The sequence below is a fragment of the Gorilla gorilla genome, chromosome 11, assembly GCF_029281585.2.
Source record: "Gorilla gorilla gorilla isolate KB3781 chromosome 11, NHGRI_mGorGor1-v2.1_pri, whole genome shotgun sequence".
NCBI lineage: Eukaryota > Metazoa > Chordata > Mammalia > Primates > Hominidae > Gorilla > Gorilla gorilla.
Window position 1 is genome coordinate 93,552,008 of NC_073235.2, and position 25,855 is coordinate 93,577,862.

At 38.2% G+C, this 25,855-nt stretch overlaps 1 protein-coding gene and 1 non-coding gene across 4 annotated transcripts in view; one reads left to right on the top strand and one right to left on the bottom strand.

The window, feature by feature from the left end:
- STAT4 (signal transducer and activator of transcription 4) overlaps window positions 1-25,855 on the bottom strand; it is a 120,111-nt gene that overhangs the window by 78,205 nt on the left and 16,051 nt on the right. The gene's annotated exons all lie outside the window — the stretch shown is intronic.
- On the top strand, window positions 12,259-12,364 carry LOC115933805 (U6 spliceosomal RNA). Its single transcript, XR_004069659.1, has one exon. It is a non-coding gene; the product is annotated as a U6 spliceosomal RNA (small nuclear RNA).

The window sequence follows — 25,855 nt, forward strand, 5'->3', positions numbered from 1 at the left end:
CTCTTATTCCAGTGGTACTTAGAATGTTTTCATTCTATTATTTCTCATGTCTATCCCTCAAAATGAATCCCACTGTTGGTTTTATGTGATCATTTTTTAACTCAACATGGTCAATTTTCTAAGCACTTCAAGTCTCCAAGGGTCCCATGATGGGGCTCCCTGGCAACTGCTTTGGGCAACTCACAACTGCAGGGTACTTGGTTTACTAATTACCTCCTTTGAGGGAATATCAATGCTCTAGCTAGTCTAAACAGTCCCTTAAGGCTGTTAGGTTTCTCAGGGGCCCCCATTCATTAAGAAAGGCCACAATATGCAAACTCCTGGTTTCCAATATGAGTTGTCACCTCCCACCTAGGATCCAACCACTGCACCTTCCACAGGGCCCTGCATCAGATGCTGGCCACACAGCAGCCTCAACCACTTGAGGAAACACTACTTCATGTCCCTATGGAAACATGACCACAAAACCATTCCTCAGTCTGCACAAACATAGATTTGTGTTGATGTCAGTGCTAAGAAGAAAAGGTCTTCTTCAGGCCTTTATTCAACAATATTCAGGTTTCAGCTATGTGTCTGGCTCTGTGATCGGTGTTGGGAGGCATACGAAAGTTCCCAGGGAGGCTAAAGTCTTCAAAATAAGGGACATGGGAGGAGCTAGCACTGGGGAATACATTTGTAAATGTCTTCTATATGCCTTGTGCTCGCACATATCATCTCATTCAAAGCCTACTGTAGCCCTTCAAGATAGCTATTATTCCTATTTTACAGGCAGGGCAACGGGCTGAGGGAAGCCAGACTCTAGCCTCTCTGACATCCACGGGTATCTCTAACACACCATTTGGAGCTGGGTGTCATATTAATTCCAATCTGAAAGTCTGAAAAAGACTTTTCTTTTGTCTTTCTTTAAAGTGCTTTTTGTTTCATGGTATACATGTATCCAAGATGGGGAATTTATTGGCCACTTATAACTATATTGCCAAGGAGAAAATGCATGAATTTCAGTTGATACAACTGAAGTACCGTATCACTGAGTTTCTAAAATTTATAGCACTACATTGAATTATATTTTATTTTTAAATTTTTGTTTGTTTGTTTGTTTGTTTTGAGACCAAGCCTCCCTTTGTCATCCAGGCTGGAGTGCAGTGGCGCAGTCTCGTCTCACTGCAACCTCTGCCTCCTGGGTTCAAGCGATTCCCCTGCCTCAGCCTCCTGAGTTGCCGGGATTACAGGCGGGTGACACCAGGCCCAGCGAATTTTTCTGTACTTTTAGTAGAGACAAGGTTTCACCATGTTGCCCAGGCTGGTCTTGAACTCCTGAGCTCAGGTGATCCACTTGCTTTGGCCTCCCAAAGTGCTAGGATTACAGGCATGAGCCACCATGGCCAGTGAATTATATTTTAAATATAAAATTTCAAATGTAGAATATTACATATAAAAAGCAAAAATATAGATTTTATATGCATGCACGCAAGAGTCAGGTTTCAAAATTAATTTAAGATGGGAGTGATGTCATATCTGGGGGACAATGCCTTATCCTTTTCCTCTCTTCTACTTAACTTCTTATCCCATTCTTTTTCAATTTAGAGATATAGTTAACATTTTAGGAAGACATGCATAACAAGTTTTAAAGTAAATATAAATTAAGAAGCAGAATATTAACAATTTAAGAATATAATTTGCTTTTTCAGTTCTTGAATATTTCGGAGTATAACTTTTTTTCAAATGATCATAAATAAACAAGCTGTAGTATATCCTTACAATGGAACACTACTCAGTAACAAACAGAAATGAACACTTGATTCATGCAAAAATGTGGATGAATCTTGAAATAATTATGCAGAGTGAAAGAAGCCTGTTAAAAAGAAGTGCATGGGGCTGAGTGTGATGGCTCATGCCTGTAATCCCAACACTTCGGGAGGCTGAGGCATGAAGATCTTTTGAAGCCAGGAGTTAGAGACCAGCCCGGGCAACATAGTAAGACCTTATCTCTATGAAAATTAAAAATAGATAAAAAATTAACCAGGAATGGTGGTGCTCGCCTGTAGTGCCAGCTCTCAAGAGGCTGAGTGGGAGGAGTGCTTGAACCCAGGAGTTTGAGGCTGCAGTGAGCTCTGATTGCATTACTGCATTCAAGCCTGAGCAACAGAGAAAGACCCTATCTGTTAGAAAAAAAGAAAGGAGTGCATACTGTATGATTCTAATTGGATTGAACTCTAGAAAATGCACCCTAATCTATAGTGAACAAGAGCCGATCAATGGCTGCCTGGGGCTGGCAGGCAGAGCACGGAGAGGTAGGAGGGAGGGATTAGGAAGGGACATGAGGAAACTTTCAAGGGTGCTGGATATTTTTATTATCTTGATTGTGATAATGGTTTCATGGGTATATACTTATATCAAAACTTGTCAGATCGTACACTTTAAATATATATTTATTGTATGTCATTATACCTCTGTAAGGTTGTTAGAAATTATCATAAACTACATGTTTTTGGAGAAATATGAAGACAAAATTTGGAGAAATTACCTACATGTATGTAACATTTGGGGCGTAGACTCTGGATTCAGAGAAAACCAAATCATATCCAAATTGTCTCATTTCCTAGCTATGTGACCTTGGGCAACAGCGTGACCTTTCCAAGCCTCAGTTCCCTCATCTGTAAAATGGAAGAAATAACATTACATACCTGCCAGGATTGTTGTGAGGATATAATGAGGTAATGAAAGTAGCACTGTGTACCAGTGTATCTAGTAGTAAATGGTCATCATTGTTCTAAGCTGCATATATGCAAATGGATGAATACATATGGGTATATGTATGCATATATATTTTTTACTAAAACATGTCCTGTGGCACAATCTATATGTAGTATAGGATAGTGATGAAACCAAAAGAAGCAATGAATCAATCTAAGAAAAAAGAAGCTTTTGTTATTACTGTTATTACTTTCCCAAGTACGACCTCATTTTTGACAACTTTGTGAGGTGTTATTATTACTCCATTTCTGCAGTGAGGAACACTGAAGCCTAGGGAGGGGAAGGTCGCCCAGTTACAAATGGTAGATGTGGAAGCAGAACAATGATACTCTGTCTTCAAGTCTAGAGCTCTTTGGACAAACTACAGAAGGAAAATTCAGGATAATTTCTCGAAAGCAATAATTATTCTGTGACTCAGAATTAAACATACAACGTTCAGTCCTATAATAGAGCAAATATATTAAGAAAAAGAATCTTTTAGCCCTGCACTGTACTACCAGTTCACTTTGCTCCCTAGCAGGAAGGGCATTCCCATAGCTCTCTGCTGTTCTTGGCCATCTGGGAATACTCACACGAGTAGGGCAAGTGGGCCCATCAGTTGTGCTGGTCTAAGCTCCCCACGTCTCATTGCTTTCCTGCCTCTGTGTCTTTGCCTACATGGTGTTGCTCACTTGTAACACCTGCTCACACCTTTGCTTATGAAGATCCTGCCCATACAATTACAGCTAGTGCTGGCAGACATTACTGGTGCCACTCATTCATTTGTTCCACAAATTTGTACTGAACAGCAATTATTGCCAGGCACTGATCTGACTGCTGTGAGTAATCACACCGAACAAGCATTATCTCTCCTATTTTTTCCTTCTTTGCAACTGAACTTGTCTCTTAATACCTATATTACAGTTGTTCCTTTGATCTTGAGAGCTCCAACAGGGTTATTATAGTTCAGAGCTTGGGACACAGGAGAAAGCACTTTTTCAAATTTATTGGATTGAAGAGAAGGAAAAGTGCTGAATTTGACAGCATGAAACAGCATTGGATATAAATATGCTCAGAAACTTATACAAGGTAGTCAAACTTGAAGAAGGCTGAATTGGTTTAAGAGATTCAAGGAAACTTTTGGCTTCACAGGGAGATGTAAGAAGGCAATTAGGTACCATTAGGGCCAAATTTGTTTTTTGTCATCATGCGGAAGAAAGATTAAAAAGGTTAAAGATGAAATTTAGAGAGTGTTCCGAGTTGGAGTTTCAGCAAAAGGAGCAGGGAAATAGGATAGAGAAAAAATAATTACGGAAACCAGTATAAAGAAAATCTGTGAAAATTCCTTATTTTTTAAAAGTACACTTTTTGTACAGGGAGTACTCCCAAGAGTAGCAGAGAACATTACAGAAATGTTACAGAAATAGAGAAAGTGATTTATATAAAGAACATGTTTTCATATGTATCATTTTTGATATGCCTCTCCCTTCTGCTCAACCACCACAGACAGGAGGTTCCCCTAGAGTTTATGGCTGATCAAATCTGATGTTTAAAATACATTGTTTCTGAAGAAAACTGTGGTCTGATCTAAGATGTGATATACAGGAAGCTGCTGTTATAATTTAATCTGGGCCATAATTGTTTTACAACTTACGTAACTTTTTAGACTTAGTGTATCTACCTGAATTGTGGTAGAGACAGGAATAATTTTCAGTGAATGTAATGAAAAGCTCAATCCTTAAGTGTTATAGTATTCAATACTAAACTGCTAAAATAATTTTAAAGTTGGCCAAGGCATAAAATTTATAGCCTGAAGTCTTGCCAAAATCACGGTAATGAGACCATAAATCAATAGAATGTCCCTAAAAATAAATTTTGCTGGTTATTTGTTGCATACATATTATTATTAAGGTTCCTTGCATATCTAAAATATTATTTTCCTTATGCATATGGTATATAATAAATGGATACTGTGGTACATTTTGTGTGCAGTATAGAATAGTGGTGAAAGCAAAAGAAGAAACGATATATTTAAAAATAAGCATTTCAGTATCGTTTTTCTTACTGTTCTATTCTCACCTCCTCCGTTAAGTTTAACAGGAAGTCACAACTCTCAGTTGCATAACTTGTGTTTTCCATTCTCTGCATATTTTTCAGCTGAGCACTTATTAGAAATATGAAGTCACTTCAAGTGACAACACCATCATGACACCTCCTATCAAAAGTGACGTCACTTTTGTCTATAATCAAAGCACTGGGGCTCTCCTACCAAATCATTTCACTTGCTGTAGGGCTACTGCTGTAGATCATGCTTCTTTACGGGCTGCAGAGCTGGGGCCTGCCTTTGGAGTGGAGAGATAGCAATTACGAACATTGAAGAGGATGGAGTTCTGCTTTCAATTCAGCTCAGCAGCAACATAATGTATTGTTGAAGCAGTGGGAAGGTATGTTCCTACCCTCGCAGGCAAAATTTCACAGACTTTTATGTGTTGTCATTATTGCCATTGTTATTTTTTTGTTTCCAGAACTGATGTACTGAATCGCACATTAGTTTACGTGATAAAAACGGTAAATTTGTTTTTTCCCTCTATATTTGGTATTTTGATTTTTTTTTACAACAAGTATGAAAGTGTGTTACTTTTATAAACAGAAAAAAGTATCTGTTTTTCAATTCTCCCAACACTCATGGAGGGTCTGCTATATGCCACACACTGTGCTGAGTATTGGGAATCCAAAGTTGAAAGAGATAATTCCACCTCCAGGTCATTTCATCAAAAACCCATTCACCAAGAACCCATTTGTCAAGGTGATTCCCGGTCCTTTGTTCTCAAAAACTCACAAGCTAAAAGAAAACACAGACATGTAAGCAGTCATGAGATGTCTGCTTCATTGGTGATGAACGAAGCTATTGTTCAAGGCTCAGAGAGGAAAATAATTCTTTGGAGGTTAGGAATGGATCCAATGAAATAAAGCAACCTTGGTGTCTCACACTAGGAGACATAGCTTCATAAGAGGGTTGTGGGTTGGATTCCATCACCCACTTGTCCTTCTGCCTGGTTCATTTGTGCAAGACATAACCTGTCAACCACGCTTCAATGCCTTGGAGAACTCTACTGTTTTGAAAACATCTGCTTTGGTCTTGATGCTATCTTATCAGATTCTGCAAAAGCTGACCAGCTATTTCCGTTGTGTCTCATCAGGTCCTTAGTCACCTATGACAATTGGACAGAATGCTCCCCCACAAGCAAAATCACCATAGCTTGTTTCCAATGAGAATCTTAGGTTACATTAAGTATTTGGGTGATTCAGCTGGTACCTGACCTCAGTCCTCAGAAATACTGACTTTCTGTCAATGCATAGACAGTGAAGAATAAATTTTGTATTTTCCTGTATATGTTATGCCAGGATTATATTCATCAATAAACTTCAATTTGGGAGGTGGAGAAGAGTCCAAAAATGTACTCTTATTCTAAATACTGGGTCCTCTTTCTGACTATTCAAGTAGGGCTGCTTACAGAAGGCCAGATACAACTATATCTATTCTACATTACTGCTTACTTCCTGCAGGAGTAAGGTATTAGTCATATGGTACGTTTGGTTGGAATGAACATTATGACCACAGAAAAAACTTAGAATGTGTTGGATTGTCAGAAAAACATCATTTGCTTGAATTGTGCTCTGATCATTACATGTAATACTTTGGTAAGGGCCGTGATGGACAGAGTCAATGGTACTCTTCCATTCCCAATGTGAAGCTAAGATCACATATGTACCCTTTGTTCACTGATGCTGACAAGAGGGAATTGGTTTGATAATACAGTGCTTTTACACCTATGATACGACACCACCTTCTCTGCAGAATCATATCACTTGTACATTTCATCCTAAATTAATGCCCTTGTCAGCTGGTCTTGTGGCTGTGCAATTACTTTGCAAGCTAAAATTTAGATAAAGAAGAATCAGCCTAGTTATAATAAAATAGCTCAAGGAAAGTTGAGAAATGCTAATTCAAGTTAGAAAGAAATACCCGAGTATCCTAGAAAATAATCTTCTAATAAAATCAGTGTAGATTTACAATAAGTTAAAAGGAATAACCTTATAGATTTAGAATTTTTTTAAAAGCATATTGCATGGAATTTAGACAAAGGTGGCATGCTTTGGGAACAGTCCATCCCACTTAACTTTCTTGGTTAAAGCAGGACACCACTGAAGGCTGCTTGAAGACTCAGCTCCAGTATAATTACTTGCAATTACTTAATTACTGTCCTCTTTGGTTCATCACATACCTCATGGGCAGGAGACACCTCTGTCTTACTGCCTGTTGTATCCCAACATCAGAAGTGTTCCTGGCAGAGAAACTCCCCAACATATACTTGTTGAATGAATAAATGACTGAAAGTAAATTTACTCAAATGTCTCAGAAATGACAAGATGCTTGAGGTGGACAGTAAATAAATCTTTGGGAATCCATCGCTTCCACTAAGAAAGCAACTCAAATATCCCTCCCGTTGGAGTGGCAAAGAATAATGAAATATACGTGAGATCTCCATGTGATTCTTTTTGCATTACTTTGAGCAGAGTCTCAATCTTGGCTACATCTTACAATCACCTGGGGCGCTTTACAAAATCCAATAGGAAGAGAATCTCTGGAGTGGGGCTGCGCATGGCTAATTTTCAAATGTGTCATTAGGGATTCTAATAAAGCAGGCAATGCTGAGAACACTGAGTGTGGGGTATTCTTTCCCAAACTTGTCTGATTATTAGAATTACCTGAGCTGCTCCGTCCCACAACAAATCAAAAATGGTATCAAGGGATTTTCATCTTTGCCAGTTTGGAAGATAAAAAGTAGCTCTTATTTTAGCAGAGAAATACAAGTTTCTAATAGCTTAAGGCTGTTCTGACTTCAAATTTCAAAGACTTGCCATTGCATCTAATTTAGTGCCAACACAAATGTAATTTATTGCATGATTATCTTCCAGGACATCCTCGGGCATTTCTTCTTGTCCTAAAATAATACTTCTACAACTCTCATTAGACTCTATCTTTATTACTGTAAGTCAATTCTCATCTATCTAAAGTAATTGCAGCATGTGATTAAGTGTCAGGATGAGTTGTTTGGACACTAAGTGCTGTGGGAGTGCAGAGGAGAGAAAACTCGATGTGGATTTTAATGACACATAGAGCAGGACGTGGGCTGCAACTTGAAGGATGGTTGGGGGAGTAGGAAATTGCATCCTGGGCAGAGGGCATTGCAAGCAATGAGCAGAGTCCATTCTAAGAATACAAAATACCCACATCCTAAATCCACCATTGCTTATTTTTCTTCTGATGCCTGGATGCATCCCTCCTTTGTGAACTCCCTGAATCCTACCTCTCCGAGCCACATTCCCAAACTCCACCTTTGACCTATTCAGTGAGAATTGGAAATGGGGGCTGGAAATCTACACTTTTAACAAGTTCCCCAAGTGATTTTTGTAATGAAACACAAACTGAGAAGGATGTATCTATCTACACTGTTCAAGAGGAAGATAGATGGGACACAGTATCCTCCAAAGAGAACCAAATGCAACAAACCAATCCTTCTATCAAAATAAATCAGACCTGGCATTTTTCATCTATCAAACTGGCAAAGATTAAAAAACTTTATACCACTCAGGTTGATGATGGAATGAGATTTTACGCACTGCTGGTGGGAATGTGAATTGGCACGTTACTAAAGGACAATTTGGCAATTCTTATAAAAAGCCTTAACATTTTTCACACCCTTTGACATAGCAATTTCACTTTTAGAAATTTATCCTAAGGCTGTGGTCTCAACCTTGGCAGTTTATCAGAATCACTTGTGAAGCTTTATGAACTGCAGATTTCTGGGTCACATTCCTTTGAGATTCTGGGAGTGAAGTCTGGGAATCTGTTGAATCTGTTTGTTTGTCTTTTAATACTAATATAATTGGGGCCTATTTTTTAAAAGTTCAAGTAATAGAAAAATCAAAAATTGGTGAGATCTTCATCTTTCACTTCCTCCCTTGATTCCCTGCAGGTAATCATACTAGACATTGTTTTGTGTTTTTTCATTTGATAACATAATATAGTCATTATTCCATTTCAGTGTATTCAGATATAGTTTTTAATAGTGCTATAAGTTGCATGAAGATACTTCAATTTATTTAATCAATGTGGACATTTAAGAATAGACTTTTTATGATCATTTTTGCATTTTTATTATGAATAATAATACAATGATCTTTCTTGAATGTATATCCTTTATCTATGTGAGAATTTCTGTAGGATAATTATCTAGAAATGGAATTGCTTTGTCACATTAAACTTGGATTGTTATGATCGTTTTTTGAGTTGGGGTCTCACTCTGTAGACCAGGCTAGAGTGCAGTGGCTTGATCATAGCTCACTGCAACCTCAAACTCTTGGGCTCAGGTGATGCTCCCACCTCAGCTTCTCACGGAGCTGGAAGTAAATGTGCATGCCACCATGCCTGGCTAAGTTTTTCTATTTTTTGTTTTTGGAAATATGAGGTACCACTATGTTGCCCAGGCTGGCCTTGAACTCCTGGCCTCAAGTAATCCTCCTACCTTGGCCTCCCAAAGTGCTGGGATGACAGGTTTGAGCCACGATGCCCAGCCGAACACAACTGGTTTCGATGCACAGAGTTAAGACCTATGGTTCTGACAAAATAATCACAAATATGAAAGAAATTTTAACAACAGGTATGTGTACTTCACCTGTGTATACTGGTGAAAAACTAAAAAATTAATAAACGTCCAATTAGTAGGTGAATTAAAATATGCTAAAAAGGGTCCCGAAAGATGGGACACCCTTGGGGTCATTCTTTGCCCTTTGACTTCTTGCTGGTCGATCAGAATATAGGAGAGGAGAATGAGTTGTTTTAGATATCAATTATGGCACTTTAAAATAATTTAAAATACATGTGACGCTTTTAATTTCATTGTGCTTATAAAGATAGAATGGAGTAAGAATGGAAAAGGAATGCCCATTTCCAGAGGGCTAGTTAAATTATGGTACATTCATAAGATGTGAAAGACTTACCTAAGAGCACTGTAAAGCATTGCTAAGAGAAATTGAAGACCTGAATAAATGAAAAGATGTTTTGTGTTTATGAATTGGAAGATTCAAAATTATTAAGATGTCATTTTTTCCCCAAAATTATCTATAGATTTAGTGTAATCCCAATGAAAATCCCTGCAGGTTTATTTGTTGAAATTGTCAAGCTACTACTAATATTTATATGAAAATTCCAAGGATCAAGAAAAATCGAGGCAATTTTGAAGAAGAACAAGGTTTCTAGACTTTTACTATCATATATCAAGACTACAAATCTATGGTAGTTATCTATAATGTGGTACAGGTGCAGGAAGAGACAAATAGACTAACATACTAGAGACTCACATAAATAAAAGTGCCCAGATTCGTGTCAAAAACACCACTGCAGTGCAATGAGGAAGGGATGATCATTTCAAGAAATGGCTCTGGGTCAATTAGATAACCACATGGATCACTTATCAGCCTTTTGGCTAAGGTCAAGTGTAGTATCCACATGGAAAAAGCCTACTTTACCCCTATCTCGTTCCAGATATAAAAGGCATCCAATGGATCATAGTCCTAAATGTAAAAGACTAAAACCCTAAAGGTCCCAGAAGAATACCTAAAAGAATGTTATGATCTAAGGCAAGCAAAGTTTCTTTAAAAAAAGACACAAAGAATGGTAACATTTTAAAAAATTGAAAAATTGAGCCTCAATTAAAACTAAGAACTGTTGTTCATCAAAAGACACCATGTAGAGGAGACTGAAAAGGTAAGGCACAGTGTAGAAGACATTAGCAATACATATATCTGACAAAGACCCACTTGGAATATGTAAAGAATTAAAAATTAGTAAAACAGAGACAGACAAAACAATTTTAAATGATCAAAAAGCCTAGGCAACATACAGAGACTCTGCCTCTACAAAAATAAAAATAGAAAAATAAAAAAATTAACCAGGTATGGTGGCATGCTAGTGAGCCGTGATTGAGCCACTGCACTCTAGCATGGGTGACAGAGCAAAACCTTGTCTCAACCAATCAACAGGCAAAGGAATTCAAGAGGTACTTTAAAAAAAGAGGATATTTCTGAGGGTTCTGTTCTGTTACATTGGTCTATATCTCTGTTTTGGTACCACACATCTACAACCATCTGATCTTTGACAAACCTGAGAAAAACAAGAAAAGGGGAAAGGATTCCCTATTTAATAAATGGCATTGGGAAAACTGGCTAGCCATATGTAGAAAGCTGAAACTGGATCCCTTCCTTACACCTTATATAAAAATTAATTCAAGATGGATTACTTAAATGTTAGACCTAAAACCATAAAAACCCTAGAAGAAAACCTACACAATACCATTCAGGACATAGGCATGGGCAAGGACTTCATGTCTAAAACACCAAAAGCAATGGCAACAAAAGCCAAAATTGACAAATGGGATCTCATTAAACTAAAGAGCTTCTGCACAGCAAAAGAAACTACCATCAGAGTGAACAGGCAACCTACGGAATGGGAGAAAATTTTTGCAATCTACTCATCTGACAAAGGGCTAATATCCAGAATCTACAAAGAACTCAAACAAACTTACAAGAAAAAAACAACCAACCCCATCAAAAAGTGGGCAAAGGATATGAACAGACACTTCTCAAAAGAAGACATTTATGCAGCCAACAGATACATGAAAAAATGCTCATCATCACTAGTCATCAGAGAAATGCAAATCAAAACCACAATGAGATACCATCTCACACCAGTTAGAATGACAATCATTAACAAGTCAGGAAGCAACAGATGCTGGAGAGGATGTGGAGAAATAGGAATGCTTTTACACTGTTGGTGGGAGTGTAAACTAGTTCAACCATTGTGGAAGACAGTGTGGCGATTCCTCAAGGATCTAGAACTAGAAATACCATTTGACCCAGCCACCCCATTACTGGGTATATACCCAAAGGATTATAAATCATGCTACTATAAAGACGCATGCACATGTATGTTTATTGAGGCACTATTCACAATAGCAAAGACTTGGAAGCAACCCAAATGTCCATCAATGATAGACTGGATTAAGAAAATGTGGCACATATACACCATGGAATACTATGCAGCCATAAAAAGGATGAGTTCATGTCCTTTGTAGGGACATGGATGAAGCTGGAAACCATCATTCTCAGCAAATTACCGCAAGGACAAAAAACCAAACACCACATGTTCTCACTCATAGGTGGGAATCGAAAAATGAGAACACTTGGACACAGGAAGGGGAACATCACACACCAGGGCCTGTTGTGGGCTGGGGGGAGGGGGGAGGGGGGAGGGAAAGCATTAGGAGATATACCTAATGTAAATGACGAGTTAATGGGTGCAGCACACCAACATGGCACATGTATACATATGTAACAAACCTGCATGTTGTGCACATGTACCCTAGAACTTAAGGTATAATAATAATAAAAAAGAGGATATTAGTGCTTGCTTCAGCAGCACATATACAGAAATTAGAAAGATACAGAGTAGATTAGCATGGCCCCGATCAAGAATGACACACAAATTTGTAAAGCATTCCATATTTTTTTTGTTTGTAACTCAAAGGGGAAGTGCTTGAGGGGATGGAAATACCTTATTCTCCATGATGTGCTTATTTCACATTGCATGCCTGTATCAAAACATCTCATGTACCCCACAAATATATACACCAACTATGTACCTACAAAAATTTAAAAAAATAAAGAGGATATCAAAATGGCCATCAAGCATAAAATTCTCAACATTATTAATCATCAGGATAATGGAAATTAAAATTACAATGATTTACTACTAGACACACCCTGAATTCATAAAAATGAAAAAAAAAAAAGACTGGCAATAACATGTGTTGACTAGGAAGTAGAGCAACTGAACTCTCATATACTTCTGTGACAGTGTTAATTACCACAACCACCATGGAAAGTTGTGTGGCAGCAACTCCTAAATCCACACATCTTAATGCCCTATTACCCAGCCATTGTACCTCTGGGAATATGCTCAAAAGAAATGAGTGCTTATGCCTACTACTAAAAGTTACAAACAAAAATGTTCCTGAGTTTCATTCATAATAAGCAAAAACTGGAAATAGTCTAAGTATCCACCCACAGAAGAATGAATAAATAAATTGTACTATAGTTATACAATGGAATACTAAGCTGTAATTAAAAACAAAACAAAACAAAGAAAAATACACATTAAACAGCATGGATAAATCTCATAACACAGAGTGAAAAAAGTCTAACTCCAGAAAATTATTCTGTGAAATTTCACTCATATGAGGTTCAAGATAGCCAAAACAAATCTACAGTGATGTAAGAATAGTGGTTACCTTTGTGACTGGTGTTGACTAGGAAAAGCATGGGAGAGACTTCTACATCTGGAACTTGTGGTAGTTATATGGATGTATATTAAAAAAATTCATTGAGCTATACAATTAAACTTTGTGTGTTTTACCATATGCTTATTTTGCATCAATAAAAGCATCTTTAAAAAGTGATGCACAAAAGTGATGCACTTTGCTCTCAGTGCCTTGTATTAAAATATGACATAATATTTGACCTCAGTCTACACCTCTTTCAGTTTGACTGTATAATCTTCTCATGAAACAGAGTGTGCAGTGAAAAGAAATGGCTCTCCTACGCAATTTCTAAGTGAATCTCGACCACTTTGTCATTGTACTGCGTTTTGTTTGAGGAACTTCAAGATCTTCTGTATTCCTGGAGTCCAGAGTGTCAGAGCTCCTGACTTAGCTCCTGGGGAGTTCGGGATGGTTCAGAAAGACCACCTCCCCCGCTCCCTAGGTGAAGGCTAGTTCTAGGTGTGTCTTGGACTCCCTTTCACTTTAGTCCTTTCTCCTCTCCAGAGTGGGTACATTTTCTCTCAGCTTCCAGAGGTTTAGTGTCTCCCTCCTTCTGCTAAAAGGTTTTCTCTACCCTTCCTTCTTCTGGTCCCATCCAGCCTGACCTTCTCTCACATGTACCATGTTCTCGAAATACAGATGCTTCTCCACTCATGAGGGGGCTACGTCCCAATAAACCCATCATCAGTTGAAAATATTCTAAATTGAAAATGTGTTTAATACACCTAACTTACTGAACACCATACCTTAAACATGCTCAAAACACTTACACTAGCCTAGAATTGGGCAAAATCGTCTAACACAAAACCTATTAGGTAATAAAGTGTTGAATATCTCACATAATGTATTGAATACAGTACACTGTAGAATATTGGTTGTTCATCCTCATGTTTGCTTAGCTGGCTGGGAGCAGGGGCTCGCTGCGACTGACCAGCATCGTGAGAGTATTGTACTGCGTTATTACTGCTAGCCCCGGAAAAGATCAAAATTCAAAATTTGAAGTATGGTTCCTACTGGGTGTGTATTGCTTTTGCACCATCATAAAGTTGAAAAATTGTAAGCCAAACCATCCTAAGTTGAAGACCATCTGTACACTTCTTTGCAAAACCAATTCCCTCCATCCTTAGAAACTGCTGATTTCAGCAAGGAAAATCTTAAAAGCTAAATTGCTCTTATGAACTCTAAACTGAATTTGCAATAATGACATGACATTTGATCCATTTAGTTAGGAATATTCATTGCAATAAGGCAATATTCATATTTTCAATGTTAACTCAACTTCTCATTTATTAAAAAAGATACTGAGGCCGGGCATGGTGGCTCATGCGTGTAATCCCAGCACCTTGGGACGCGGAGGCTGGCAGATTGCGAGGTCAAGAGATGGAGACCATCCTGGCCAACATGGTGAAACCCCGTCTCTACTAAAAATACAAAAATTAGCTGGGGGTACTGGTGCATGCCTGTAGTCCCAGCTACTCGGGAGGCTGAGGCAGGAGAATCACTTGAACCCAGGAGAAGGAGGTTGCAGTGAGCCGAGATAGCACCACTGCACTCCAGCCTGGCGACAGAGTGAGACGCCGTCTCAAAAAAAAAAAAAAAAAGACACTGAGCCCTTGCTATATGCTGGGCTCTGTGTTAAGCAGTGGAAAGCAAAGATGAATGCACTCAAAGAGCTCACAGTCTTATGCAGGAGGCAGGCAAATATGTAGACACATTAGTTCCAGTTATTTCCCATTATAATAACTTCCTACTGTACATCACATAGAGTTTATCAAACTCATCTTGCTATCCCACCTCCCTCCCTAAACCTAATCTCCATTGTGCATCAACATCTGTGTCTATCTATGTCAATAACCCAGGATAAAACCCTCAGCCATCTCCTATTTTTCACTTTCTCACATTTACTCATTACATGTCAATTCTTTCACCAAATTCTCTCACAACTCCAGAACATATTCTTCATTCCTATGCCACTTCCTAGATCAGAATCCTAATTTCCTTTTCCTTGCACTATGACAATAATGTTCAAACAGGTCTCCATGCCTCCAGTTGCACCACTGCTATTCTATACTCCACAGTGTTGCCAGAGAAGTCTCTGTCTCTATAGTTCTATGTCTCCACCTCTAGGAAGACTTCTTATTTGTTAGGAATACAAATGTAAGAATCCGAGGGAAAAGATTTGGTGAGTTGATGATTTGCTTAGCTACAGAGAGCCAATGAAATATTAATTATTTCTAACATAAATCTTGACATATAAATAATGGAAACCTGGTAAGCTGTGAAAGGCAGCTGTTTTTTTAAAAGTTTGATATGGTACAGATTATCTTCCCATTCCCGTATCTTTCTACTGAGGCAGAGGTCACAGATTAAACAATAGAAATCAGGCAGGTTCTTGATGTCACAGGCATTTATAAGGTTCTCATTTTTTAGGCTCCAACACAGCTCTTGGCTACCTGCGTAACTTTACACCTCACTGTGCACTTAAAAGCCCACTGGAGGTGAGATCACTATGTTCTTGACAGAAGTAGCCAATCAGAGCATATGGTAATAGACAACTGGAAATTGACTATCTACTGAGCCATTGGCTGTGGATCCTCATTATTTATTATTATTATTATTATTATTATTATTATTATTATTATTATTATTATTGAGACAGGGCCTTGCTCTGTCACCCAGGCTGGAGTGCAGTGGTGCAATCGTAACTTGCTGTAACCTCAAACTCCAGGGCTTAAGTTATCCTACCACCTCAGCCACCCAAGTAGGTAGTACTACAGGTGTACGCACGCTACCATGCCCAACTAATTTTTTGTAGAGATAGGGTTTCACTATGTTGCCCAGTCTGGTCTTGAACTCCTGGCCTCAAGCGATCCTCCCACCTCAGCCTCCCCAAGTGCTGAGATTACAGACATGAGTCACCATGCCGGGCCTGGATCCTCATCATTGAAAGGGAGTGTGGGGAGAGTTAGGTTTAAGTTGAGCAAATCTTTTGTCCCCAGGTCATCTCTAGGAAAGGCAGTAATGAAAGGTCAGAGGGTGCCTGGTGACTTGATGAAAAAACCAACTTCCTCCCTGAGTCATGAACTTCTTGTTGGTAAATTAAAATGGATACATTTGAAGTTATTTGTTTGGACCCATTAAAGGAAGCTGTTCAATGCCTACAAATTAAATTTAGAGATCTACTAAGTTTAGATATCTACTTGACCGTTGCTCCCTTCAGTCACAATTTTAAAGCTAAACATAAATTAATTTTGAACTGATTTGGATTATACTGACAAACTTGTTTTCAAGCAGATCTATTTATTTTTGCTCCCATTTTTATGCTTTTGCTTATTAAACCTACTTTAACAAAATTTATATTAAAATATGTTAGAGGCCTATTTAAGGTAAAAAGTCTTGTGAGCTGTCTCGGTTTTGATTAAGTATCTCTTTGAAAGTTTCCAAATCACAATGGGTTTAGAACAGTGTAGATGGCTTTCTTATAGGTCTTCATCTCCATGAAATGGGGACAAATAAACATTTTCTAAAAACTTAGTTGAAAGACACAATTATCCTACTTTTTATGTGATTATCTGCCCAAATTTTGCTTAACAACCACCATGATGCTCCTAGCCAATGAAGCAATAGATAGTGAAAATCAACAGCTGACTTTGAACACCTTCATGTTGTCTTTCTCTACCAGCATCTGTATCTCCCCACCCACTTCCTCAGTGGTATGGTTAGTTGTCACACTAGAGGCTGTAGAAATCTCATTTTTTTTTCCTGGCCACAGACTGCCCTCTGGGTTGGCAGCTTCTCTGCAAGCTTCTGTTACAGCTGTCAGGCCAGCAGATTCACATGCTGGGGTTTCCATGTCAGCTCCTGGACAGATTGGGTGGGCTTCTTCTGTAAGTATCCAGGATGACATGGGTCTTGGACTTGACTTTTCATCACATGAAATAGTTTCCCCTCACCTTGGTATATTACAGCTAATCTTGTTTGTTTGTTTAACATTCTGGCTCTGTCATCCAGGCTGGAGTACAGTGGCATGATCACGGGTCACTGCAGCCTCTGCCTTCTGGGCTCAAGTCAGCCTCCCACCTCACCCTCCCACGTAGCTGAGTCTACAGGCACACACCACCACGCCCAGCTAATTTTTTAATCTTTTTTGTAGAGATGGGGTCTCCTTATGTTGACCAGGCTGGAGGCTAACTTTTGCGTTATGGAAAATAAAATCCATCCAGTCTCTGGATGATTTGATGAGAGGGAGAACAGAGGTTAGAATGAGAAAAAAAAAAAAAAAACCTCAGTGTCAGAATTCTCCAATATTCTTTTGCCTACAGCAGACAAGGGGTGGGTCTTCCTAGAGAGAAAATCAGCTCTGGATATTTTTCAATAAAAACATATTGAAACCTTTGATGGTTCCCTATTAAGTCCAAACTGCTTAGCATGGCATTCAAGATCTTCGCTTAAAGTGCCTTGCTTGTTTGTGAGATAGGAAATCTCATGTTGTCATGTTCTTGCTCTTGCTGTACCAGATACTCTTCTTCCTCTACTCCTCTTCAGAGAGTCCTGAACTATGCTTTTATAACCAACCCACGTGTTTGTAACTGTGAATTATGATTGCATATGCCTCTACCACGGTGCTTACCACACTACATCATAAATATTCATTTGCACTTTGTCTCCATTCTAGGTAGCAAACTCTTTCAACATAAGAATTTTATCTAAGCACTCTTCACTTTATGCCTTTGCCAGTCAACACTATCCTGATGTTAACATCCATATGATGTAATCAATATTCAGTCAACAAATATCTGGAGTAGATAACCATTGTACCCCAAAGTAAATCATATGAGCCCTACTTTTAAGAAATCCAAGCTGTCACTGGAATAAAAATGATGTTTCATCATCCACAAAGTAATTATTGCATAAAGAAGCCCCATACTCTGGCATAAACGTTACAAAAATAAAAAATCAGGGAAAGGATGAATCATCATGGACTCGAGTACTAAATTGTCAAAGAAGATTTAATCAAGAGGAAGATCAATCTAGGATAAAATAAAGGCTTGGAGGGATATGCACAAAATGACTCACGAATGAAATTTCAGGTGGTTGGAGTCTTCCGTTGATCATATTGGATTTCAACTTAGTGCAATATGCACAAATTGTGATGCACACCATCCACCTTCTGTTGATGATCCCACATTAGGCATCAAACAAAGTCTTGACAACTAATTCACATTTCGTCTTAAACAGCACAACACAGAGTTCTCTAACCTTTCGAAATATGAGTGTTATGATACTGACATCATGGTATTATCTTAAAGGGAGACAGATTTTGAGGGTGTGCGTTGGGGAATTGGGGAAATAACTGTGGAGTGCTTGACGAATTGACTGCTACCCATGTGTGGCAAAATGGCATGAATATTGATCCCTCAACTGAGAACTCCTTCAGAGTTAACACAAAGTGGCTACACATTCTTCTCAGGTCTCAGGTTGAGGTCATCTCTTTTTTTCTCTTTGTGTGTGGTGTATAGAGGGGAAGGAAGAGGAGGGAACTGAGAAAGCAACATGAGTTAGAAGAGAGGATCTGACAGACTCAGAGCAGCTCTGCTTTCAAGCCACTTTTCTTTCCTCTTTGTTATTGCAAAATGTGTTTCTAATGCTTTACCTTGTCATTAAAAATCTCACTTCGTGGGATATTCAGAACTGAAAAGACATTTTTTACAGACTGAACAAGAAGGAACTCACTTATGGCTTGATTTTTGAGGTACTTTCAGCTCTAACATATTTTCGTTCAGCCATACACAAATGACCCCTAAGAAATAGGCCATGGTGGTTCAGAGAGTAGAATATGTGAGGTGCAGGTGACACCCATGCCCCCTCACTCACTGAGTTTAAAACTCTCACTAATAGTCATTACCCTGGCTTGTGAAAAATACTGTATAGGCAGTGAGATTACTAACCACAGAGTTAACACCAAAACCCTGAGCAGAGCTTTCTAATTGATAGAGATTTTTTTATTTTTCTAATATCAGACAAGATGGCCTGTTTCCTCTACTTTCCTAACACTACGTTTTGAGGAATAGCCATAGAAGTTCCCATAATTTAAAAAGCAAAACATAGGAAGCATGAACTTTTTACAGTAGCTCCTAACTGAAAGGCTGAGAAGCAATTAAATGTGAACTTTTTCAACTGTGAGCTTCATAACTTCCTCCATTTCTCTTCTTAATGCTTAAAATGTGATTGATAACATAGAGAGTGCTCTTTAAATATTTGTTGACTAAATAAAATTTGCTGCATGATATTTACAAAAGGCATACCCAGTAAAAAATAACACAGAAAGTGTAAAAATGAAGACATGAATTCATTTACCAGTTAGTAAATGATAATAAAAATAAAAGCATGCAATGAAATTTTAAAATAAAAATTAGTAAATGGGTCAAAGGAGGATGCTTTAGATGGACTTTTAAAAATGTCAATGCACAGGCATGGTGGTGCATGCCTGAAGTCCCGGCTACTTGGGAGGCTGATGTGGGAGGATCACTTGAGCCCAGGAGTTCAAGTCCAGCCTGGGCAACACAGCAAGACCCCATCTCTGAAAAAAGAAAAGAAAAGAAAACATCCTTTTAAAAAGCTTCAATTCACCAGTAAGATGTTAACTTCTACTTGTGCTGCTTATAACATTGTATCAAAACACATAAAGCAAAAACTCCAAGAAGATTAGGAGAGGTGATAAATCCATGGTAATAGAAAAAGACTTTAACGTGTCACTTTCCAAAAAAAAGTCAATGGAATTTTCTAACACATCTCCTTACTTCTTTCTTGACTCAAAACAGTAAATTTAACCGCCAGAATGAGCTTTTTAAAACAAAAATCAGTTCATGTCACTCCCTTGCTCAAACTCCTCAGTGGCTTCCCACCACACAATAAGTCTCAGATTTCTTATCCAGGTCCACAAGTTTCTTTATGAGACAGCCCCAGCTCAACTCTTTGACCTCATCACCCTTTTATTACTTCATGTTCTGGGTGCACTGTTACCAAAAAAACATAATTTGTCTTATAACTGAGGAGTTTTGTCAATTTAATATATATTATTTGGATTTTTTTGACATTTTTGTGCTTTTAATTTCTTATGTAGTCTATTTCCACTTGTTTTAGTGGTCTTTTTGAAATTTTGCCAAGTATGCTTAGTTTCTGTGCTAATTAATTTCATTTAGGAATTCCTTCCATGAAGGTATCTTTGTGGTGAAGTTTCAATCTTGTATAATAACTGGGAATAGAATTAGCTAATAGAATTAGCTGGGAATAGAATATTGATAGATAGTGTATTGAAGTTCTGTGAAGAAATTATTCTACCCTCTTCTCACTTGTTACTGTTTTGGCTTTCAGTCTAGCTCCCTTTTTTTTTTTTTTTTTTTTTGAGACAGAGTCTTGCCCTGTCGCCCAGGCTGGAGTGCAGTGGCACAATCTCAGCTCACTGCAAGCTCTGGTTCCTGGGTTCATGCCATTCTCCTGCCTCAGCCTCCCAAGTAGCTTGGACTATAGGCGCCTGCCACCACGCCCAGCTAATTTTTTGTATTTTTTAATAGAGACAGGGTTTCACCATGTAAGCCAGGATGGTCTTGATCTCCCAACTTCGTGATCCGCCCACCTCGGCCTCCCAAAGTGCTGGGATTACAGGCGTGAGCCACGGCGCCTGGCCTATCTCCCTTTTTTAAATAGATAATATATTTGTTATTCTCTGTTACTTTTAGAATATTTTCTTTCTAGTGTCCTGCAGTTCATTTGCTTTTTAAATTTATCATGCTGGGGACCTGTATTTCTAAAATCTAAGAATGCATGGAAGCCATCATGTGAGCTCCTACTTAAATTTTGTTTTACAGGTTTTTCTTAATTTTTGTTTCCGTGATTTCTTTTAATTTGTGGTGAGCTTATCTGTGCATTTAAAAGCCTGTTATAATTTATATCGCATTTCTATGTGTTTATAGTGGAATGGTTTTTTAATTTATCTAGCCAGAAATAGAATTCAAAACTGGAATTATGGATTACTTAGATACGAACAATGAGAGCACTACATATGAAAGCATACAAAATCACCTCTCAAAAATATCAAAAATTAAATGCATTTATTAAAAAAGGGATGAAAATTAAGTATCTGAGTAAAGTTAGAAAAAATTAGAAAAATAATAAAAAGTAAAATGAGGAAATAAGGCGGATATACCACCAGATTGTATGATCCATGACCATAACAAGTGTAGATGAGAATATTGAGCCAGAACTCCAGCCCTATAACGAAAGTGTAAATTGGTATAACCATTTTTAAAAAACAATTTGGCATTATGTAATATAATTAAAGATGTACACAGTGCATGATTCAGCAATTCCACTCCTAGGCATATATTCTAGAGAATTTCTTACACATGTGCCCCAAGGGACACACCATAAGAATGTTCACAGTAACATTGTTTGCAATAGCAAAGAAATACAGGAAATAACGCAAATGCCCATCAACAGTAGAATGAATAAATTGTGATAATTCACACAATGGTATACTATGCAGCAATGAAAATGAATAAACTACTGCTACACACATCCGTATGGATGAATGTCAGGAACCATGCTGAGTGAAGAAAGCAAGTTGCTGAAGTATAAATATAGTGTGATCTCACTCGTGGATTTAGCAGCTTTCAAACCTAGACACTTTATTGTTTAGGGATACAAATGTATGTGGTAAAATGGCAACAAAAAGAAAAAAAATGACAAATGCAAATTTTGGGTCAGTGGTTGCTCCAGGCGGAAAGAGAGCAGAGTGGTGTCAGGGAGGAGGCACAAGAGGCTTCAAAAGTAATGGTAACATCTGGGTATAAAATGTCAACAACAGTTTGCAAAAGCCAGAATTCTCCGATGTTTTGTATTAGAAGGAATAGATGGGTACTAAATTCCTGTATCTTGGTTTCCTCAATTAGTATCATCTGAATGTCCCAGGTGAAGAAGCTAAGTCCTAGGGACAAGATTTGGACCTTTGAATGCAGGTTTCTCCATGTCGATCCAAGGGCAGCTGTGCTGTAGCCAACCCTGGGGACTAAAGCAAATTAGAGGTCTGTTTATTCTCTACACTTGTGGAGGTGTGTGTTATCTAGATTTACAACTATTCCTGAAGAGAAGACAGCATGAAACACGCCATTCATTCCACACTAAATTACAATTGGAACATAACTGAAGAGAAACGTTTCTTAAGAAACGAGGGACTTTCATTCTTCACATTAAATCCTTCTGTTCTCTTTGACTTTTCACTATAAGCAGAGCTTATATTCAGTGGGTATGCATCAGTAGGGCTAGTAAGTTGTTCGATCCTAATCTTTTCTGATTAGTTATTGCTCATACTGTCTTGGTTGTAAAATAGCTTCAACATCACTCCTAACTGCAAACAAAAACTGCAGGTTGGCCTAATACTTCTCCCGTATTGATAGAGCAATGTCTACAAATAGTTGAGAGAAAGAAAAAGTAAACCAAGAACTTTATAGCAAGTCAGTGTGTCCTTTACAGTACCAGATATTCTTAAGCATGAACGTTCTCAAAGATTACAGCATCATTGAGAGCTTCTTGAAAAACTACTTGATGAAATCTAGGCAATTCAGAATGAAGCAAAATTTGAAACCTCAGGAATGGAGAAGTAATGGTGAAAGAAGTGGTGATGAGCACTGAATCTACCTACACACAAAATTAAAGAAATGTGTGGAATTGCCATGATACAACAAGGATAATGTAACTAACAAAATATAAATGATGAAAATTGGCAGGTGGGGATGGGAACGAGAAGTGGAAGCAAATTTAAGAACGTTAATTTCTCCTCATATTTAATAGCATGGAGTGAACAGACAACTGCCTAGAAGTGAAATATGTGGTTTCTGTATCTCATCATCTCTTAATGGTTTTCTTTTTTTTCTTTTTTGGAGACGGAGTCTCGCTCTGTTGCCCAGGCTGGAGTGCGGTGGCGTGATCTCGGCTCACTGCAAGCTCCGCCTCCCGGGTTCACGCAATTCTCCTGCCTCAGCCTCCCAAGTAGCTGAGACTACAGGCGCCCGCCACCATGTCCGGCTAATTTTTTGTATTTTTAGTAGAGACGGGGTTTCACCGTGTTAGCCAGGATGGTCTCGATATCCTGACCTCGTGATCTGCCCACCTCGGCCTCCCACAGTGCTGGGATTACAGGCGTGGGCCACTGCGCCTGGCGGTTTTCATAGTTTTAAAAATTAACTTGAGTGGAATTTCTTTTGGGAAAAAATATTTCTTATGGTAAGGAAACATTTAATATTTTAAAATAATATTTAATTGAATTCAAATAAAAATAAAATTTTATTTTAAAATACATATTAATAATATGGTTTCATTTTTTGATCTGATATTCCTATGTAGGTATTCATTTATTCATAAGTCACTTATTGAGCACCTAGTATGTGTCTAGGCACACTGTCCAGGCACTGGGGATATAGCAGTAAACCAAACAAAATCCCTCCCTTTATGAAGATGGTCTTCTAATGGCAAGAAAAAGGCAAGTAAATATAGAGGAGGCCAGAGGTTTATAAAAGCTATGGAGGAAAATAATGTAAGAGATATGGAGCGTTCCTGGTGTGTGTGTGGGTGGGTGGGGGCAGGGGATGGGAGCAGCAGTAGCAATGCCACCTTCCATCTGCATATATACATGTATAAGGGGATGTCTGGAATGACACCTATCAAATATTAATATGTTTATTTCCAGGCCATAGATTTTTTATTTTTTCATACTTTCTTCTTTGCACTTTTTGTGTTGCTTTAATTTTAAAAAATTTTGAATATGCACTGTTTTTATTTTTCTTAAGTCATTCTATCTGAGGGAGAAAGACAAAAAGGAAGGTGAATAAGGAAAAGGGGTTTGCAACAGTAAGTCCAATAATAATGATTCAGAAATCATGCTTCTAGATATTTATCCAAATGAGTTGAAAACTTACTCCTACACAAAATCGCATATGAATGCTAATAGCAGCTTTATTCATAATAGTCAAAAATGAATAAACAAACTGGGGTACATCTGTACAAAAGAGTATTATTCAGCAGCAAAAAGAAATGAGCTATCAAGCCATGCAAAGACACAAAGGAACCTTAAAAACATATTGCCAAGTGAAAGAAGCCAATCTAAGAAGGCCACGGCCTATATGATTCCAATTACATGACAGTCTAGAAAAGGCAAACTGTAAAGTGGGGCTCATACAACCTAGTCTACCACCATTCACACCTGAGCAATCCTTCCAAAGTCTAAGGTTGGGCCCATCCAACCTGCTGCTACAACCACAGCTGGCATCCACCCACATGTGCTACCTATAGGCCTGGGGACTGGCCCTCGCAGCCCATCACAACTACTTCCAACATCAGCATAGACTGCATGGGAGCAAAGGGTTGTCCCATCACTGCTACTGCCATTGCCCATGCCATACTGCCTGCCCGGGGGTCCAAGAACCCACACACCTGCCTGGCCTACTGTTGCTATATCCAGCACTTACGAAAGCCACCTAGAGGCTTAATATTTGGCCCACCTGGACTTGCTAACACTGGTGCCAGCATACTCCACACTGGGTCCCAAGGACAGACATGGTCAGCCCACTGCTGCCACCCCTGGGGCCTAAATCTGGCCCACCTGGTGTCCCAGTCCCCAGAAAAACTTCAACACAGCCTCCACTAACAAATGCACCCTAAGCCATCAAGGAAATCATAGACACCACTGATGTTGTTTATAGCCAAAGAAATTACACAGAGACTACACTACTGTACACACTCAGAATCTAAGCCAAAGTGTACTACCCAATCAAGATCATAGGACAAAAGGCAAGTCTCAAAAATTGTTCTAAAAATCAAAATTATATCAGATATCTTCTTAGACCACAATAGAATAAAACCAGAAATCAACAACAAAAGGCACTTTGGAAACTGTACAAATGCATGAAAATTAAACATGCTGCTACTGGATAATCATTGCATCAAGGAAGAAATTGAGGAAATAAAAAAATTCCTTGAAACAAATGAAAATTGAAACAACATATCCAAATCTATGAAAAAGCAGTGCTAAAAGGGAGGTTCATAGAAATAAACACCTACATAAAAAGACAAAAAATTCAAATAAACAATCTAATCATGCACCTCAAGTAACTAGAAAAGCAAGAAAAAAAAAACCCAAATTAGTGGAAGGAAAGAATTAATAAAGATCAGACCAGAATAAAATGGACACTAAAAAAAGATACAAAGGATCAACAAAATGAAAAACTAGTTGTTTTGAAATGATAAAATCAATAAACAACTTGCTAGACTAACCATAAGAAAGAGAGATGACCCACATAAATAAAATCAGAAATGAAAAAGGAGACATTACAACTGACATCACGAAAATATAAAAGATCATCAGAGACAGTTATGAAAAATACACTAACAAGCTGGAAAACCTAGAGGAAATGGATAAATTCCTGGACTCATGCAACCTAGCAAGATTGAATCAGGAAGAAAACCCAAAAAAACCTGAACAGACTAATAATGAGTAAGGAGATTGAATTAGTAAGTCTTCTGACAAAGTCCAGGACTGGATGACTTTACTGTCGAATTCTTTGTTGTTGTTGTTGTTGTTGTTGTTATTGTTTTTGTTTGTTTGTTTGAGATGGAGTCTCACTCTG